This window comes from Pelophylax lessonae (assembly GCF_965119305.1).
Source record: "Pelophylax lessonae genome assembly, chromosome: 4".
NCBI lineage: Eukaryota > Metazoa > Chordata > Amphibia > Anura > Ranidae > Pelophylax > Pelophylax lessonae.
The window spans coordinates 454,296,920-454,316,844 of record NC_138771.1 but is presented as its reverse complement, the minus strand read 5'-3'; the positions used below and the strand labels follow the sequence as shown (position 1 = coordinate 454,316,844).

The 19,925-nt window shown below is 42.1% G+C and overlaps 1 protein-coding gene across 1 annotated transcript in view; it reads right to left on the bottom strand.

Annotated features, from left to right (window-relative positions):
* Positions 1-13,815, bottom strand: part of MYOZ3 (myozenin 3) — a 67,556-nt gene extending 53,741 nt beyond the window's left edge. The window contains exon 1 of the mRNA XM_082253383.1: positions 13,425-13,815. The gene's annotated coding sequence lies outside the window, so the exon portion shown is untranslated. The remainder of the gene's footprint in view (positions 1-13,424) is intronic.
* Positions 13,816-19,925: the final 6,110 nt, after the last annotated feature.

Below are 19,925 nucleotides of genomic sequence, written 5' to 3'. Positions count from 1 at the left end.
CAGGTAAATAACACGTTAAACCCAGTTTTTTACTGGAGCCTCAAGGTCCCGGTAGGCATCAAAGAAGGAGGTACCTGCGTCCGACTTAATTAGGCCTCCAGCCGCCACAGCACCAGCTCAGAGACAACCAGTCGCAGGTACCAACATACCAACTACTGGGAGCCGTACCTCAGACGGGTCCCTACCAAGTATAAGTTTGCACCATCTGGGAGCCGTACCTCAGACAGGTTCCTACCAAGTATAAGTTTGCACCATCTGGGAGCCGTACCTCAGACGGGTCCCTACCAAGTATAAGTTTGCACCATCTGGGAGCCGTACCTCAGACGGGTCCCTACCAAGTATAAGTTTGCACCATCTGGGAGCTGTACCTCGGACGGGTCCCTACCAAGTATAAGTTTGCACCATCTGGGAGCCGTACCTCAGACGGGTCCCTACCAAGTATAAGTTTGCACCATCTGGGAGCCGTACCTCAGACAGGTTCCTACCAAGTATAAGTTTGCACCATCTGGGAGCCGTACCTCAGACTGGTCCCTACCAAGTATAAGTTAGCACCATCTGGGAGCCGTACCTCGGACGGGTCCCTACCAAGTATAAGTTTGCACCATCTGGGAGCCGTACCTCAGACGGGTCCCCACCAAGTATAAGTTCGCACCATCTGGGAGCCGTACCTCAGACGGGTCCCTACCAAGTATAAGTTTGCACCATCTGGGAGCCGTACCTCAGACGGGTCCCTACCAAGTATAAGTTTGCACCATACTAACCTACAGGGACCTTGTACCCCGCTTGCTGCCATGACAAAGAACCACCCCAAAAGAAGAAAGCCTCTGTTAAAACAAAAATCAAAAACAAAGGCGGTGGACCGCAAAACCAAAAGTCAGAAAAAACAAACAAAAAAAGAAAATGGGTGGGAAATATTCTCCAATGCAGCTTTCCTCTGACTGAAGACTTCCTGAGGCACCTAGTTTGACCTCTCCCTGTAGCTCCACCCCTTCCTGGCCAAAACACCAATTAAAAGTCCCACCACTTATATTTTCTCTCAAACAGGGCTGAAAACCCCTCCTTGTCCCAAACCCCTTTAACCCCTGTCATGCCGGCCCTCCATCCATGTCTCTTCTCTCCTTTACTCCGGGCCTTTCTTTTAGAACTGGTAATGGCATGATCCTCACTGATAGGATTTGGGCATTTTCAAGTCAATGGAGGCAGAATGTGGGTGATGAATATGGGAGTTTGGCCCCAAGTACAAATCACCAGCATACATTTACCATTACAAGACAGTTGTGGTTTAAAACAACCATATCACATTTAGAAATTAGTGCAATGGTAGATGACACTGAAGATGCTTCTCCTATCAATGGGAAACAACCAAAAAACTGTTTGCAGTGTACTAAAGAACATCAGTGTTTGACTCTTGATCAATATAGAAAATATTGCTGCTGTGATGGCAGACTCCAATTGTGTCACAATGCTTTTTGGCAAGCAATTGAATGAGGGAATGTAGAAGGGAATCTTAGCCTTGAGCTGCATATGGTGCACTGATATTGTATACTGTATGTGTGTGTGACCCTCTGTGGAGTTGATGACATACTGCAGCAGCTGTTATCAGTGCTAGGTGGAATCCCAGCATATACTAAACATGGGATCAGATTATTTAATCTCTCTGTGCCTAACATAAGTGTCTCATCACATCTCTACTGATTGTTTTTTTAGCTTCTAATAACATTAAATTAGATGTAGGACTAACTTTTGTTTTAAAAACTTTAGTCCGGTAAATACGAAATTATACATTCAGCAGGTGGTGCACTCAAAATAGTTCTTTATGCCGAGTGGATTATTTTATTGCTATGCTTTCAGTGGTCTGAAAAGATAAGTATATTTGATCCCCCACTGTATTCACAATACATGCTGCAAAAATCAGAAGAGGGACAAAGCCTTCTCTCTTGTCGATCACATATACTCTCCAGCCCTGCATCATTATTACATCAAAACCATGTATGCCAGACTAGCAAAGCAACGCATGCCCATGATATAGTAATAGTGTGCGATGGAAGACTCCTCCCACCCAGTGTTAGAGTTTCCAAAGGCCCCTGTGTGAAAACAATTTTGGGCCTCCTTCTTAATTTTTATTAATACACTTACTTTTTTTTCACTGATTTACAGCTACATATTGTCAAAAGTATTTGGATGCCTGCCTTTAAACGCACATGAACTTTAAAGGTATCCCAGTCTTAGTCCATAGGGTTCAAAATTGAATTGGCCCACCCTTTGCAGCTATAACAGCTTCAACTTTTCTGGGAAGGCTGACCACAGGGTTTAGGAGTGTGTCTATGGGAATGTTTAAACATAATTCCAGAAGCGCATTTGTGAGGTTCCTCTACCCCAAACTCGCTCATCCATGTCTTTATGGACCTTGCTTTGTGCACTGGTGCGCAGTCATGTTGGAACAGGAAGGGGCCATCCCCAAACTGTTCCTACAAAGTTGGGAGCATGAAATTGTCCAAAATGTCTTGGCATGCTGATGCCTTAGGCATTCCCTTCACTGGACCTTAGGGGCCAAGCCCAACCCCTGAAAAACAACCCCACACCATAATCCCCCCTCCACCAAATGATTTGGACCAATGCACAAGACAAGGTCCGTAAAGACATGGATGAGCAAGTTTGGGGTATAGGAACCTGACTGGCCTGCACAGTGTCCTGACCTCAACTAAATAGAACACCTTTGGGATGAATTAGAGCAGAGACTGCAAGCCAGGCCTTCTTGTCTAACATCAGTGCCTGATCTCACAAATGGGGTTCTGGAAGAATGGTCAAACATTCCCATAGACACACTCCTAAACCTTGTGGATAGCCTTCTCAGAAGAGTTGAAGCTGTTATAGCTGTAAAGGGTGGTCCAACGCAATATTGAACCCTACAGACTAAGACTGGGATGCCATTAAAGTTCATGTGTGTGTAAAGGCAGGTGTCACAAAACTTTTGACAATAGTGTAGGTAGAAGTGAACCATATCTAAGTCTATGTAACAGCTGAAGGGTTCCTTCACCCACCTGGCCCACATTTAATATAGTTGGGCAGCTAAATCACAGAAGTCTATGATCCCACTGCTGCATGTTCCTATTGGACAGGCCTGGAACATTGCTGAAATGAAGAGTGGGGGCATGCATATACTTAATCCTGGACTCAGGGCACCATTTTCCCAGGTCTTAATCTTAATTTGACAGAAGACACTGGACAAAGGAGTTCTACGGGAAAGAATGCAGACAGTGTTCCTGATCAGCATTCTTGTTTTAGGTCTTTGCCTCCGAAAATATTGCAACCATCGGATCAGCAGAAAAACCAGGATGCATGTACCTCTGAAGGAGAATTCAGCAATGCCTGGTTTCATATTCTTTCAATATAGGCTTCCTTTAAGTTCTTTACGAAGATCATCTTGACTGCCACTGTGATGCCTAGTACAATGTATGTTCTGCCCCAGTGGGCAGGGAGCTTGAGAAATGCCAATGTTTGTTCAAATATAATTTAAAACTCTGGCATAGTTTCTGTTATGAATGGGCCAGTGCCATCTAGTGACCAAGTGGAATAGTGTCAGTGGGAGGAATTGTGCCCCATCATTTGTGTCAGTAGGAGGAATTGTGCCCTAAAAATTGGTGTCAGTTTAGTTGGAGGAACAGTGCCCCATCAATGGTGTCATTTGGAAGAACAGTGCCCTACAATTGGTGTTATTGGGAGGAATAGAGCTACATAATTGGTATCAGTGGGAGAATTAGTTCCCCATCCCTGGTGTCAGTGGGGGGCATAGTAAGCCATCATTGGTATCAGTGGGATGAATAGTGCATCATATCGGTGGAAGAAAAAGTGCCCAAGGGCTGAATAAAAGCAAGCAGTTTGGAGACTCATGGTCTAGCCTTTTGATAGTCCATATATGATTGCATTGGCATTGTACTGTACTGTTAAGTTGTTTGTGCCATCATACTTATTGTATATACATTTCCTATTAGCTTTAAACCTCCCCTTGCACATTTAACAAATCTTCAGGCTTCATCACAGTCTCGTTATTGATCGTAGGGGAGGAGTTTACACTGTCCATAAGGCTTCTAGATCTGGGATACAGTAAGCCAGTAGTGGAAAACTATTCTTCTTTTTAAGTAATCTCCAATCTGCATGTAAGGTGGGGGATTCCCTTTAAAGTATAACTAAAAGAAAACATTTTTTACGTTTTTATTTAGTTTTGGATAGAATGGAGAAGTTTTAAAACATCTGTCATTTTTTTTATTTTTATTTTTTTATTGATGTCTCTATTTGTCTATTGCTTCTCTATTTGTCCTTTTAACAACTATCACCATAAAAGAAAGAAAATCCAAAATTTTGGCTTGTCACAAGAAAAGGAATAAAGGGGAAATCTTCCAATAGATAATAAAAAGTTGGAACCTCGTTCATAGGAAATACCACTGGTGGGTATCATCCCTACAACTCTAGCAAAACCACTAAAATACCCCACTGAAAAATCTTCCAATAGTTCTGACGACAAGACATTCTTCAGTTTGGAGGGATTTCCCCTCACTTCCTGTTTTTGTTACTGGACAGGAAGCGAATGGAAATTTCTCCAATGGGACATGAGAGCAAAAACTGACAGGATTTATAACCCTCCCTTACTTTATCCAAAATTAAAATAAAAAAAAAGTTTTGCCTTTAGTTCTACTTTAATGTATAGTCCTGCCAGTTAAAATAAGAACCCGGGCCTTTTTGTATTAATAATAGAACCATTGGCTGCAGATTTAAGAGCTTCTCCGGAGGTGAAGCACATTCAAGTGGGTAGCTTGTTAGAAAAAAAAGCCCTATATGCAGATGATATGGCCCCTTTTCTTCTTGATACTGACACCTTGTTGTCTGTGGCTCTCTCCATATTAGTTACTTTTGCTGTGTTTTCTGGACTGAAAGTTAATTGGAGTAAATCTCAAGTCCTGCCACTTAAAGTGCCCTTTCCCACTCTACATGTTCCGGAAAATTGCCCAATACAATGGGTTGATAAGGTTAAATATTTGGGTATTCATATATCTAGCTCAGTTTCTGATTTTATTCCGTTAAATGTTACTCCATGGCTTCAAACGCTAAAACATAGACTTCTAACCTGGCAGAATCTTCCCTTATCGCTGATTGGGAAAGTTAACTTACTTAAAAGAAAATTCATCCCCCTTTTCAAGTATATTTTCCTGTGAATTTGCCTGTGTGGATCCCAAAGACTGTATTTAAGAGTATAGATTGCTTAATTTCAGCCTTTTTGTGTGTAATCCATTAAATGATTTGGACCAGTGCAAAACAAGGTCCAAAAAGACAAGGATAAGCAAGTTTGGGGTGGAGGAACTTCACTGGCCTGACCTCAACCCGATAGAACAACTTTGGGATGAATTAGAATGCAGACTGCAAGCCAGGCCTTCTCACCGACATCAGTGGCTGACCTCACAAATGTGCTAATGGAAGAATGGTCAAACATCCCCATAGACACACTCTCAAACCTTGTGGACAGCCTTCCCAGTAGAGTTGAAGCTGTTATAGCTGCAAAGAGTGGTCTAACTCAATATTGAACCCTACGGACTAAGACTGGGATGCCATTCAAAGTCATGTGCATGTAAAGGCAAGTGTCCCAATACTTTTGGTAATATAGTGTACGCAATTTCCTTCATATGGGTTCTGGCAATAGAAGATATGACTTTTTTCATACAATAAATGGTCTATATCACTATATCGGAAACCAGCCATGGATTTGTACTGGCTACAATGTGCTGATGTTTTGTGTTTGATTTGTGTGGCCTGGTTGTCAGGCTGTCATTGTGTTTGTTGTACTCATTGTTAAAAGCAATAAAAATATATTTTGAAAAAAATCTCTCTGGGGTTCGGCACTTTGCTATATACATTTGAGGAGGAGCAAGGGTTGGGGTCCATGTTTGCAAAAAGTGTATGTATGGAGAAGGTGTGGTAGAGAAGTTTATCCCCTTAGGGAAGACTCCAGGAGCCTTAAGGCCTGTAGACCTTTTTTAATGAACATTTTTGACCAATATGACTGTGAGCACCACAGCATCCCCTTCTAAATAGTGTTTAGAAGGACATTAGGAGTTCAGTAAGAGCCATGTTATGGAAATTACATGATACTGTTTGGACTCATTATCACCACGTTTGGGACTGAATTGTACACAGTGCAATTACAAGTTTGTGAGCTGTTTTAAGAAGCTTTTAGTAAAGTTTCATTAAACTCACTGCAAAGCCTTGTTACTAACAATCAATGCAAGAACTTAACTACCTTATTTTCTGGTGTATAAGACGACTGGGCGTATAAGACAACCCCCCTATTACATGATCTACCTGTAATACTTATACTTAGGTTACCTTGGAGATATTATACTCGGCGTATAAGACGACCTCCCATTTTTGGGGGATTTTTTTGAGGTTCAAAAGTAGTCTTATACGCCAGAAAATACAGTATATGTAATTTTTGCAGGAAATCTCATGTGCCTCTTAAAGGTGAGATGTACAATCAATACCTGAAGAGTGTGTTTTTAGCACCTGGCTAAGGTCGGGAGTAGGTGGCGGTCTGGAGATAACAGCTCTGGAAGTGGTGTTCTCGGTCGTTTTCATGGATGCACTCACTGTAATGTTTGGGCTCCTTAAACATGGTGCTGAGTTTGCCCGGGGATGAGATCTGAGACCAATAGAAGAATTTAAGGCCTTGAGAATATGAAGTATTTAAGTGTCGGCTCTGACCAGACCTTTGAGTGAGACATTTCTGGAACCTGCGCATGTGTAAAGTTTTGGTTGGTTGGGTGGGGCTGGGCTTTGCTGCTTCTTCCCTGCAAAGCTAAGTGGGTGATTAAGCAAGGAACTGGCTTAACAACCTGTTGTCGCCATCCTATATGTAGGTGTTGTCTTCATTGCGGTTCTCTGGCTGGAGACATGTAGCCACAGCTCCCCAGCTAGGGGGTGCCACATGCATCAGATGAAATGGTCATTCATCATCTCATCATACTAAGACATATGATCTACACGTGAAGGATCATTGAGAGAAACAATGATGTGTAGGAAAAAAACTGAAGATAAAAATTACATGGGTAAAAATAACAATTATTATGGAAAATAACCTGCATTATAGTTTTATTAATTGTGTCAAGTGTTCCCTAGATTGTTTGCCTACAGCAGACATTTTAATCAATCAGCAAAATGTGACTTCCTCTGTGTGATCAGGAGGACCAAGTCTAACCAAAACACTCAAAGCATTTTGCTTTACTAGTGAGAAAAAAATGTTACAGGTCAATTTTTTTTTTTTTTTCTTGCTAAGTAGCTTAACCTGGAAATTGAGTCTAATTCGATTTTTTCAATTAACTAATGATTGCTCTTTGCTTAGGCCTATAAAAGATTATCCTCGGACCCTGGCCATCAGACTGAAACCTGCATGCTTCCATAGTTGCCCTGCATGGTGAGACATTGAGAATGTGCTTAGCACTGCACAGTGACGTCCGGTGGTCTTCTTTATTACACCAGAGCATGGAGGTCAATCAGATTATCTGCAGCATGCATAAGTTACAATGTATCATTCCTTAAAATAGACCACCATTACGGCTGCCAGGATTTAATATCAGATTCCAGAGTACATTAGAGGAACAGAAGAAATACTGAGATCTCTGTCGTTAGGCAACAGCTCCTCTTAGATCTGTGCAAGTTGACATTTTGCAGGACAGATCAATCTTGAATCATGTCAGATGTGTAGATAACATGAAACACGACCAATTCTAAATGTATCCAAGATGCGTTCATGAAATATTAAAATATATTTGATAAATCACTACCAGAGCTGAAGTGACATTACATTGGACCCTGAGGCAGAGTGATAGCTTGACCCTCCCACCCTCATCAATATATTGCAGTCAGCATACAAGGTTTTCCCCCTGTCCCATAATAAGAGATTGGACTCAATGAGACTGTCCTTGTCCTGGGACCAGGGCTGAAACTGGGAGGGGGGGGGGGCAAGGGGATATGTGCCCTGAGCACCACATTGAGAGGGGCGCCAGCACTGACAGAAGCAGTGACAGCAGCATCATTACTCCTGTCAGCCCAGTGCTGGGAGAGGGGCCAAGACCTGAAAGAGGGATCATTGTGCGTAGTTTAATAAAATTGGGGGGTGTGCACTTGAACTCATTGCACAGGTTCAGCACAGTAATAGATAATGCTAAAGATATAAAGATACATGGACAGTAAGTGACTGTTTGTCTAGTCACTTACTAGACAATCACACCCAGTGGCTGTATGTGGGGGTCAGTATAATAGGCACATCCCCTATCCATCCAGTTCCCACCTCTGCTGGTACCAGAGAAGATATGGGCACAGCTCCACCCCACGGGACCGTACAAAGCTGATGTAAGGACATGGTGCCTGATTTGGGTGACATGTGTGCAGAGGATGCTACAGGCCCGACAGGTGAGATCAGGGGATATGTTCTATATACCAGGGATCCATTATGTACCACAGAGATTATGACTATCCAAGATCTGGGTGTGCTGTATGTGTCTTCAGGGAGGTGTGTGACCCATAATCCAGAAAGATACAATGTAGCACTATGATGGGACACAGTACATGTAATCATTTTGTCATATGGGCGTTCCAGTGCTCTGGGGGGTTTTAGTATTAGTGTGGTGGTCTCTAGTAATGATGTGGTGGCTTGTAATCTAGATGTGGTGTAGTGATGGTGTGATGGGGTGTAGTATTGGTGGTCTGTAATATTGGTTTGGTAGGGTGTAGTATCTGGTTGTGGTGTAGTATTGGTGTCGTAGCGTAGTTGTGGCGTAGTTGGTGGTCTGAATAATTGGTAGGGCTATTGTACTGGTGTGGTAAGATGTAGTAGTGTGTGTGGTGAAGTATTCATGGTCTGTAGTACTGGTGTGGTTTTCTGTCGTATTGGTGTGGTGCAGTGTAGCAGCCATGCAGTGTAGTAGCCAGTAAGTGTGTGGCCAGTAATATTGGTGTGGTTGTCCATAGTATTGGTGTGGTTGTCCATAGTATTAGTGTTTTGGGGTGTAGTATTGGTGGGCTATAGTACTGGCGTGGTCAGCAAGCTCAGCTCAGCTGTATTCCCCAAGCATGTGCACAGTGAATGCCTAACTCCTCTGAACAGTAAAAAGTGAGGACAGGTCCCATAAGCATGCACATAGGGTGCACATAGGTTGCACCCAGGGCACAACCTAATTCATGGGGTTGGAAACCCGTCTGAACCTGCAGGAGAAGAACGATGGTAGTGTAGCATTTATTTTAACTGATGGGCTGTATTTTCCTCCTGCATCAGCTGACCACTTCTCCTCTTCTCCCTCCTGCTGACATTCAGCTGCTGCAGGAGGAAAATACAGCCCATCGTTTCCCCTAAATGCCAACCCCACTTTTGCTCCTCCCCAGGTTCCCCTCCCTTCTGCTGCCTGGCCCCCCTGTGTGCTCCCTTTGCCCGCAGATACTGCGAGGATGTTTCCGGATGGAGAGTGGGAGAAGGGGCCAGAAAAACTGTGTTTACTATGCTTCAGTTTGGAAATGAATAGGAAGCCGCTAAGCACAGAGCACTTCCCATTAATTCACTGCCCAGTGCAGCTGAGGTTGCACAAAAAGGGACTGGGGAATCTGTCCCAAGTCCTTTTCTCTGTCTCAAAAGTGAGACATTAGGGGTCTGTTTACCTCTGATATTTCACCAAGCCCCCCCCCCCCCCCCCAACAGGGCTCCTAAAGATATTGTAAGAAATAATAAAAGCATAAAATTATTTTAAAAAAAATGTAAAACTACTGACACTGTCCACTGCCCTACTGACACCAACCTCTGCCTTACTGACACCATCCTCTTCGGGTCTTTACCACAGGTGAAAGAATGTCTATCTTTGCAACTGCCTGTGACAGAGAAAGGGCCCAGTAGGACTGCCCCTGTCCTGTGACAGGGAGAGGGCTGAGTAAGACCTATCTTGTAACAGAGAAAGGGTCTGGTAAGATTGCCCTTGTCCAATGACAGAAAGAGGGCCCGTGAGCAGAGCTGGCCCAAGACATTGTGCTACCTGGGTCCAAGAGTGAAATGCTGCCCCCCAACCCCCAAAAAAATAAACCACACCCAACAAAAGGCCCCCACATCTGGTCCATCAAACACCCACTGTCTGTCCTCAGCCCTCTTGTCACTTCTTTGTCTTTCGCGCCCACCGCCCTAGAAACCTACCCTGCGTGAGATGAAGTGTGCTGATGTCTGATGTCATTGTGCGCACCATGATCACTGGAGGAGACGCTCTGCCTCCTCATACTCATCAGTTTGCACTACGGGCGGCAGTATGAGATGGGGAAATGTCACCTGTAATGGGCCGTAAACTGATGACACACAAAACTGCTGGAGAAAAAAATCTTCGGAGTCAATTTGCCGCCCCTCTCCAAGTGCTGCCTTGGTTGGGCCGGCCCTGCCCATGAGACTGTTCCCATCCTGTGACAAAGAGACGGCCCAGTGAGATTGCCCCTGTCCCATGACAAAGAGAGGGCCCAAAAAGACTGCCCCTTCCCGATGACAGAGAGAGGGCCCAATAAGACTGTTCCTATCCTGTGACAGAGAGAGGCTCCATAGAGACTGTCCCTGTCCTGTGACAGATAGAGGGCCCTATAAGACTGTCCCTGTCCTGTTGCAGAGAGAGGGCTCAAGGAGACGGTCCCTGTCCTGTGACAAAGAGAATGGGCAGTAAGATTGCCATTGTTCTGTGGCAGAGAGTGTTCCCAATGAGACTGCCCTTGTCCCATGACAGAGGGGGCCCATTGAAACTACCCCAGTCCTATAAAAGAGAGAGAACATTGAGACTGCCCAGTTCTTTGTGAGAGAGTCTGGTGAGAGTGCTCCTGTCCTGTGTGAGAAATAGGAATCTGTTATAGAGTGCGGCAGTGTGTAGAACAGATGGGCGGCTGAGTAAATGGGCCTTGTCCTGTAAGGAGGTCCAGTGAGAGTGCACATTTCCTTTGTGAGATAGTCCAGAGAGAGTGAGCTTATGAAATGGTCCTGTGTGAATGATCACATCTGCCATGCAAAATTGTATAGGAACGTTCCCTCTTCCTTTAGCCAACCCAAAAGGAACAAAGGAGGAAGTTCACTGCATACCTCTGAATAGCAGCTGAGGTGATTTTTTTCCTCCCGCACTTGCTGGGCCTCAGAAAACTGCTTATGTTGCTAGTAATCCAGCTCTAGTCAGTGCATACAGCAACAACCACGCCAAGTGCAAAAAATCCACAGCAACCAACCAATTCATCTTTTTATTGAGTTGACTACAGTAAAATAGCGGGTTCCTTTCTGTCCTTTGCAAACTACACTTTGCATGGGCACATCATAGTTGGGGTGGTCATAGAAAGTCTAATGCAGCATTCAAATGAAGACTGCTACCCTAGGGCATAATACAACATTGAAATTGCTGATACGGAGCAGAGAAATCTAGGTTATTGGAAATTATGTACATGATGGGATTAATTTTTCCCTCTACTTTAGAAGAAGGTAGTAGTATACACAGCACGAGTTGATTCTTCTATTGGCTGAGTAACAAGATATGTATCAGGACATGCCGTACTGTTTAGACACTGGCAGTTATTTCTCCTCCCAATGGTCTTGGAGAGACATCTGCCAGCCTTTAGCTAGCATCTTTCTATTTTACTATACAAAAATATCAATAAAATATTGTGATTCTTTAAAATAGGAAATAAATCATTTTTGGATGGATTTGCCTTTAATTTGAGTGTTCATCTTTTTTTAATAGTAGCAGGTAAATTAAGACGTTGTCAGAATGAATCAAGTCATTGGTTGATTTTTGCAGTGCCTGTTATGGGTTGATGCATCTCTAGACACTTATTTCGTATTTAATAAATGGTGCAAGGAGCGTTATGATTGGCTGAACTCTTCTACTAGCATTTTACCCTTTGCACCATTCTGCACTCAAACTTGAGTTCACAATCCATATTGAAAAAGATCTCTAGAAAAGTATCCAGTTTATCACCGCTTCCTTTTAAAGTGAGCATGTCACTTTGAGTATTTAGGGCAAAGTAATGGGTTATCTTGATAGTTCACCTCCCCTGCCAATAAACCTTTGTGTCAATTGCTCATGTTCTCCTGCTGGAGCCCTGAATAAAATGCCTAATGTTGCTTTGTGTTGGTCTCTGTTGGAACTTACACAGAGCTAAAGATCTTCCCCCATGTAACAGTGCTTTGGCTTGGAAATTGGCCACTCAAGGGAAGAAGGAAAGAGGGTTACATGCTTCCCTATAACCAGAAGTACCAGGCAGGACATAGGGCTTTGGCTGATAGTGGGGCAGCAGGAGTGAACACGGGAAGGTATCTCAAACAAAGGAGGAAAGTGTTCAGATAAACTAGTTGCTTTATAATGAATTGTAAAAGTATTCGATTTTACTTCACTCACTATAGGAATTAGACTATAAAAAGCTCTTTTTCTCACCTGAGGTATACTATATTGACAAAAGTATTGGGATGCCTGCCTATTCACACACATGAACTTTAATGGTATCCCAGTCTTAGTCCATAGGGTTCAATATTACGTTGGCTCACCCTTTGCACCTTTGCAGCTATAACAGCTTCAACTCTTCTGGGAAGGCTGTCCACAAGGTTTAGGAGTGTGTCTATAGGAATGTTTGATCATTCTTTCAGAAACGCATTTGTGAGGTCAGGCACTGATGTTAGAGCGAAGGCCTGGCTCACAGTTTGTGCTCTAATTCATCCCAAAGGTGTTCTATTGGGTTGGGGTCAGGACTCTGTGCAGGCCAGTCAATCTCCTCCACCCCAAACTCGCTCATCCATGTCTTTATAGACCTTGCTTTGTGCAAAGGCAGGTGTCACAATACTTTTGACAATAAACTGTATATTGGACAAATATTCTAGTGTGAGCAATGCCAACCAATTTCTGCACAATAAATAGATTACAAAAGAGAAAAGGTTGATCATTTCCATCCCAAAAGATCTCTCACTTCTGCAATACCATAGTCCAAAGGTTTCCTATTTGTAATCTCTACCTAGTAAAATGACCATACTCTGCCTTCAGCAAATTAGCTCAGTTTTAGCATGATTAATTTATACCCAGGCAAAGCCAAAGCGTATGATCACTTATTTACTACCTAAGTAACTACAGGTACATTGACTATTTTCAAAGTAGGCATGCTTGTGAAAAATAGAAATGCGGAGATATTCCTCCATTTCAGAGACAGATGAATTGACTTTGTTCAATATCATGTCACATTTAACAATATCATATTAACATGCATTAGTAGCCAAATGAGTTGATTAAAGAACAATACAACATTTAGATAATTATTTTCACAATGCCCTTAGGCACACGCCATACCATTGGGTACATGGAAAGCTCAGCCTTATGCATTTTAGCATATTTGCTCACCTTATTGTAAAAATGTAAGTCTTCAGACGTTGAGTTTTCTTATTTATGTATCTTATGCTCTTTTGGTTTTCGTCTTTTTTTAAATGCCCTTTTGTGCTGTTTGATCAAAATGTTCTTTATCCCAATCCTTTCTCTTTTGAAATGCAAAACGCTCTGCCTTATCTTCTCATATGTGACTTCCCACCACCTGTTTTTACGTCTTGCATCTGTTTCTGTCTGCCTTTCTTTTCCCAGTTCCCTCTTTTTGTTTTACAATCAGGTTTATCTTCTTCCACACTCAGGTTGTCTATTCCTCGCTGTTTTCTCTCTTCTGGTAGTCTGATTCCTCGCAGTCTAGCTCTCTCCCTCCAGACTTGCTCTGTCTCAGAATAACTGTGCTGGGCCTTCCAATGATGACATAATGCCACTATTACAGGCTAGAGGTTAAAGTTAGCACAGACAGCACACCAAATGTAAAACCCATTAGGGATCTCTCATACCTAATGTCATGTAAATAATTTTTACAGTGTGTCAAGCAGTGTTGCTAGGAGAAATTTGTTTGTGTATAGTAGTGATATCTCTAAAAAAAATTATAAGGTTTTTATGTATAGGTTTTTTTTTAGATACATTTTCTTCCATTTGTCACATAGGTATAAAATCTTATTCAGGATTTACAGCAAACAGGTGGATCTTTATGCTTCTTGTTACCTGTTTACCAGACTAATTGTAACTGCTTTGCTGAAAAAGTGTGTTGTTCACTAAGCTCAGTGCCTTAAGCTCAAAACAAACACTAATACAGGGAATCAGACAACTTGTGATGTTTTGTGAAACTCATTTAAAAGGTGCACCTTTTATTGATGTAATAAAAAAGATAAAATATAGTGTAATAAAACAAGATATAATACATCAATGTAAAATAAATAAATAAACTTCAAGTGTATGCAAAGCCAACACTATTTTTTCCTTTTAAATTGGGATAGTGAAGGGAAGGGTTATGACATTTATGGATTTTTTTGGCTTCCCGTGTCTTGTTGAGAGATTTAATCACTTCCTGTTTTGGAGACACAATAGGAAATGAGAGAAAATCCCTCCAAAGTGAACAGAATTTCTTAGAAAGTTGTCATAGAACAAAGTGTTCGCATTAGAGAAAAGTTGCCACACTTTGATGACAACATTAAAATGTATAATTTCCTGTCACTTTCTTTCTCAGTTCAAATGGCTACCAGGAATAAAAGAGGAGTAAATGGATGGGTGAATGGGTTAGATTTTCCCTTTTTCCCTCAAAAATTGCCACACCCTGATGACATCTTTAAAAGTGTAAATTTAAAGTAACTCTTTAAACCCATCATCAATTCTGAGATTTAAGCCAATGTGGGGGGGGGGGGGGGGAGTTCATCTTAAAATTCTATTCTGGCTTTTTATAAGGTCTAATAGGAAAGACTTTTTTCAAACAATTCAATCACAAAATTCCACCTGTGTGTTCACACTACCTAACCACATTGGGCTACGGGCTAACACCCAGTAGGTGACTCCACCCCATCTACAAATAGTACAGATCAAGCAAAAATATAGTGTAGCGCTGCCAAGATTCATACAAACCAGATCTCCTCTATGTGAAACCAAATCCTAAAAACATTGTAGCAAGTATACATCTGGCAAAATTATATTAGCAAACACGTGTCCATAAATGAAAAAAAAATGAAAAAATCTTTGTTTAAATTATAATACAGAAATGTGACCATCGAATACCAGTGAAGGAAATTGCGTGATTTGAATCAGGTTGAAAAAAGACTAATAAAGTCCATCTATTGGGGGGGAAAAAAATCATACAATCCCATATACACAATCCACTACCTACAGTTGATCCAAAAGAAGGCAAAACCCCTAGTAAAGCATGATCCAATTTGCTCCAGCAGGGAAAGAAATTCCTTCCAGATCCCCTGGGAGGCAATCAGATATTCCCTGGTTCAACTTTACCTATAAATGTTAGTATCCAGTTATATTTTGTACATTTAAGAAATAATCCAGTCCTTTTTTTAAAGTAAGCTACTGAGCTAGCCAGAACCAAACACTCCACACCGTGTAGAGGAATGGGCGCTTCACCCCATGAACACTCAAATCTGCTCACTGCCAGAATTTGACCTCAACTGAGGGTCAACCAGTGCATTCTCCCAACAAGGATGATAATGATGGTAAAAGCATTTCTCTGTCACTCAACCTCCAAACCTCTCCAAATCTTGTCTCAGATGTACAGTATATCATATTAACCTTCCTAGCGGTATTCCCGAGTGTGGCTCAGGGTTCAATTTCAGTGCCAAAAGCGGTAACCCCGAGCCACACTCAGGGTACCGCTAGGAAGATCGCTGGATCCTGGAAGAGAGGGTACTCACCTTGTCCCCGTGATCCAGCGATGTATCCCGGCGGTGTGCGGCGGCAAATCTTCCTCCCGATGCTCTCTGTGCCCCGGCTTCTGTCTCCTGCGACGTGACGCTCGCAGGGGGATGGAACCGGCGACAAATTCAAACAGTAAAACACACCAAACACACTGATACATTGCAAAATAAAATACATTCACATTAGTTTGCCCCCCAGTGCCCTTTCCTGCAGTTTTACTTTATATATATATTGTGACAGGAAGTCAGGTAAATCTGGGAATGTAGTCACAGGCAGGAGATACATTTCCACCTGATTTAGAAAGTTCACCAATTACTAGGGTGTTGGCTACAGAGCTAGCCAGCAGGAAGTTGAACAGATTTCAGCTGTTCAGAATGAGGAAATGAAGGCCTCTATAATTTGTCCAAAGGAAGTCCTATTGATTGCTGCCTCCGGAAGCTGTCTCCTGAAGCCATGTGGGCTGGGAGAAGGAGGACAGTCAGATGTGTGCCTCCCGACAAGCTGGTGAGCATGGGAGAAGACCCCCTGAAGTGATGTGCGCTAAGGAGGGTAACCAGTTGTGAAGACTTCTCAAGGTAAATAAATGAACTATTTCTATGTGGAAGAAATAAAGGGACATGTTCAATGTGAAGAGGAAAAGGGACATGTTCAATGTGAAGAGAAAAACAAAGGGACAGCTTAAATGAACATGTGCTGTGGTGGAGAGATAAAACATGGACTATTGAGAGTCTGCTGTATGACCAGCCAAGTCTGCCCAACAGTAGGTTGGGGACAGACTTCATTAGATAGGTTCTAGTGTGTGAGAAGGTAGCAGCCCACAGTGGCAAGGATTTTTTTGTTTTATTTTATTTTGGCTGTTTTGAGGCTTGCAATTGTGTGAAGTAAATTGCATGAATAAATCAGTGTTCTTTGCAACCACTGCTAGGCTATCTCTCTGTGAAAACGCACCCCCAAAGGGGTCATCCACGCCTACCACCGAGCTAATCCTCACAATATATATATATATATATATATATATATATATATATATATATAAAATATATATATATGTGTTTATACAGTATATATGTATACATACATACATACTTTAACTTATTTGTAGTTATTTATTATATTATAATTTATGATTTTGTGTTTCAAACTTTATCATACCCGAGATGTTATAAAGAATAACGCACAGAAAAAAAAAATCATATGTAAATAGTTGGTTTGGGCTGCTCATTCTTAAGAATTACATGCAAAATAATGGTACCGCTTTCAGCACCTAAAATTGGAAAGAATCATACCGCCAGGGAGGTTAAAGAAAAGGGAATTTATGATGTTCCCTGCTATTTTTATTGGAAAAATGCCAAGAATAAACACTCACAAGAGAAAGTAAGAAAGAATACACAATGAAAAATATCCTGCAATGCAGACAATCAGCTCACATGTATGGGTATCTGTCAGGGCTGGGCTCTAGCTATTTACTAGCAGCTTTTCCTTTCACTGCACAGAGGCTTCTCAGCTGTCAGTTATTTACCAGCCACAGTTACTCACATGGTTACCATTACCTGCATCATTATTCCAGCCTACAGCCAGCCCCCTTTGGCTATTTAAACAGCTTTGCTCATTACCTTCGTGCCCTTGCCTGGTTGAAATATCCAGTGTGTTTCTGCTGTTTTCCTGTGTTTGGCTTGGTATGGCTGACTTCTCTTCTGATTCTTGCTCCTGATTTTTGGCTCCTGAAAACGCTGACTTCTTTTTCCCTGATCCTGATTGGTCAAATTACCTGCTCTGGCTTCCAAACCCTGGCTTCTGTTTTTGACTACTGTTTTTGCTATTAGGTGTGATTTTAACTGCATTTCTGCTTCTGCCTGGTTTCTGGTTTCTGACAGTATCTCAACGCTCTGCATCTCAACTCCAAAACTGTAGCATCATGACGTCATTGGCATGTGACCCTGCTCCTACATGCGTTAAGTCCAGCCTCGGGACTTCTTCAGTAGGTACAGAGCCGACGCCACTATCACACCTAAATAGACTTCCCCTCTGTTGCCATAGAAGCAGAGTGCTCTAACCCTAAATGCCTCGGGAAGTGACATTAGAGGGAGGATTGGCAAGTCCCGTGACCATGGGAAAAAAAGCAGAGGCCATTCCAATCCAGGTGAAACCTACCACAAGCCTCAATAAAGATACATATAAAAAATAAATACTTTTTACTGTCTACATCTCCGAGCAAGGTCACCTCCGAAGGGGTCTTACACATCTTTGACATAAGGTGATCAGCACATCCAAATATTGAAATACAATGAAAACATTAAAATATATAAAAATGAACATCATAAAAAATATATAAAAATCCAAACAAACTAAAACAAATAAAGAGAAAACAAAGAACCATATAGATATTACAAACTCTATAAAAATTACCGAAAATCAATAAACAATCAGGGGGACAAAAAGAAGGTAACATCATGGACAGGGTAAAAGAGGGAAAAATAACAGGATGGAAAAGGTGAGATGTAAGATAACAGAAATCCAGAGAGGGGGTTACAAAGTTACAAACCACTAATGAAACAATTTATATCAAAGTCAAAATTTAACACCTGACCTGGGATAAAACCTTAGTTTCAAAAAAATCCAAACAGACTCTCGTTGGCTCAATTTTCTAATAAAATGACCCCCTCTACAATGTCTATCCACCCTTGCCACCCCCAAAATTTTAATCTGTTAGGATCTTTATGGTAATGTTTGAAATGTTAGGAAACACTATGTTTTTTCTCTCCCTTTTTATTTTTGTTATAATCTTTATTTAGCACAAGTAAAAACATGTAAACTTGTACAAAAGACAGAGATACACTCTACATTTGTCTTGGCTAAAAACAATCCCAGGGAGAGATAATGACAGCCCAAGAGGGCAACACACACTGGCCAATACAGATAAAAATTAAAACAAATAATCCTAGGCTTGTTTGGCCCCGCAGGTATAACTAAAATGCTAACTTAGCTACCCAGGGACCCTGCTGGACCTGACAGGAAAGGGGGAGCCCAAAAAGCCTCCATCAGACTCCCTCCCACAGTGTGCCAAGACTAGGACCCTTGGGATCAAACAACTGACCACTATAAGGGGCAGATCTAGCCCAGAGCAATTTTCAACCTTAGTCAGTAGAAAAATAGGCATCAAGCTCCCAAGAAGGGACACTGTTGGCGAGTTTACTAGCCAACAAAAGAAGAAAAAAACAAAAAGGAAAAAAAAAGAAGAAAAAATATAGGTGCTTATCTGCATTCAAATGAAAGACATAGAGAGAGGGCTCCGCTAGCTCCAGGAGCACAACATTTAAACTAGATGACACTTGTCCTAAATCAGAAGCCTATTCCTGCCAGGCAGCCTAAATGTAATTAAAGCGCTCCTGCGTGCACTTAGAGGTCACCACATATTCCTCTGCCTCTCTGATCACCTTCACCCTGTCGATCCCCTCCTCGTGGCTAGGAACGTGTGTAGGTTTCCAATAGACTGGGATTAATCATTTGGCTGTGTTCAGCAGGTGTGGAAGTAAACTTATTTTGTACTGCCTAATCGGCATAGGAAGGATATGAAGGAGAAAGTGCATTGGAGATAAGAGAATGTCTAGGCCAAGTATAACCTTTTATCTGGTCTTTAACATCCTTCTAAAAAGGTCTAATCACCGGGCAATCCCACCATAAGTGTAGTAGTGTACCACGATGGCCCCAGCCTCGCCAACAAATATCTGGCACCAAGGGGGAAGAACCTAAGAGAACAGCAGGCACCCAGTACCAGCATGACATTATCTTGAAGTTTGTTTCCTCGAGCTAGAATGTGTAAGAGAACTCCACCCAGCTCCCTTTCCCATTCCAGGATACATATGGGTTTGGCAACACCAGTGGATGAACCGAGCAACTGGTACAACTCAAAAACCATATGTGGAATGGCCCTTTAACAATGAAAAGTCATATTCATACAGGGTAAGAGTTGAAGTTGCTTATACCACCAGAAGTCCATAGGAAAACTACCATTGCGGTCTCTAAGGGACTCCAAAATCAGCAGTCTACCGTTCTCCATGAATTTACCCGTCACCCAAAGAAAACCATTTGCTTACCGGGATGGAACCATAGGAAGCCCCCTAGATGAGC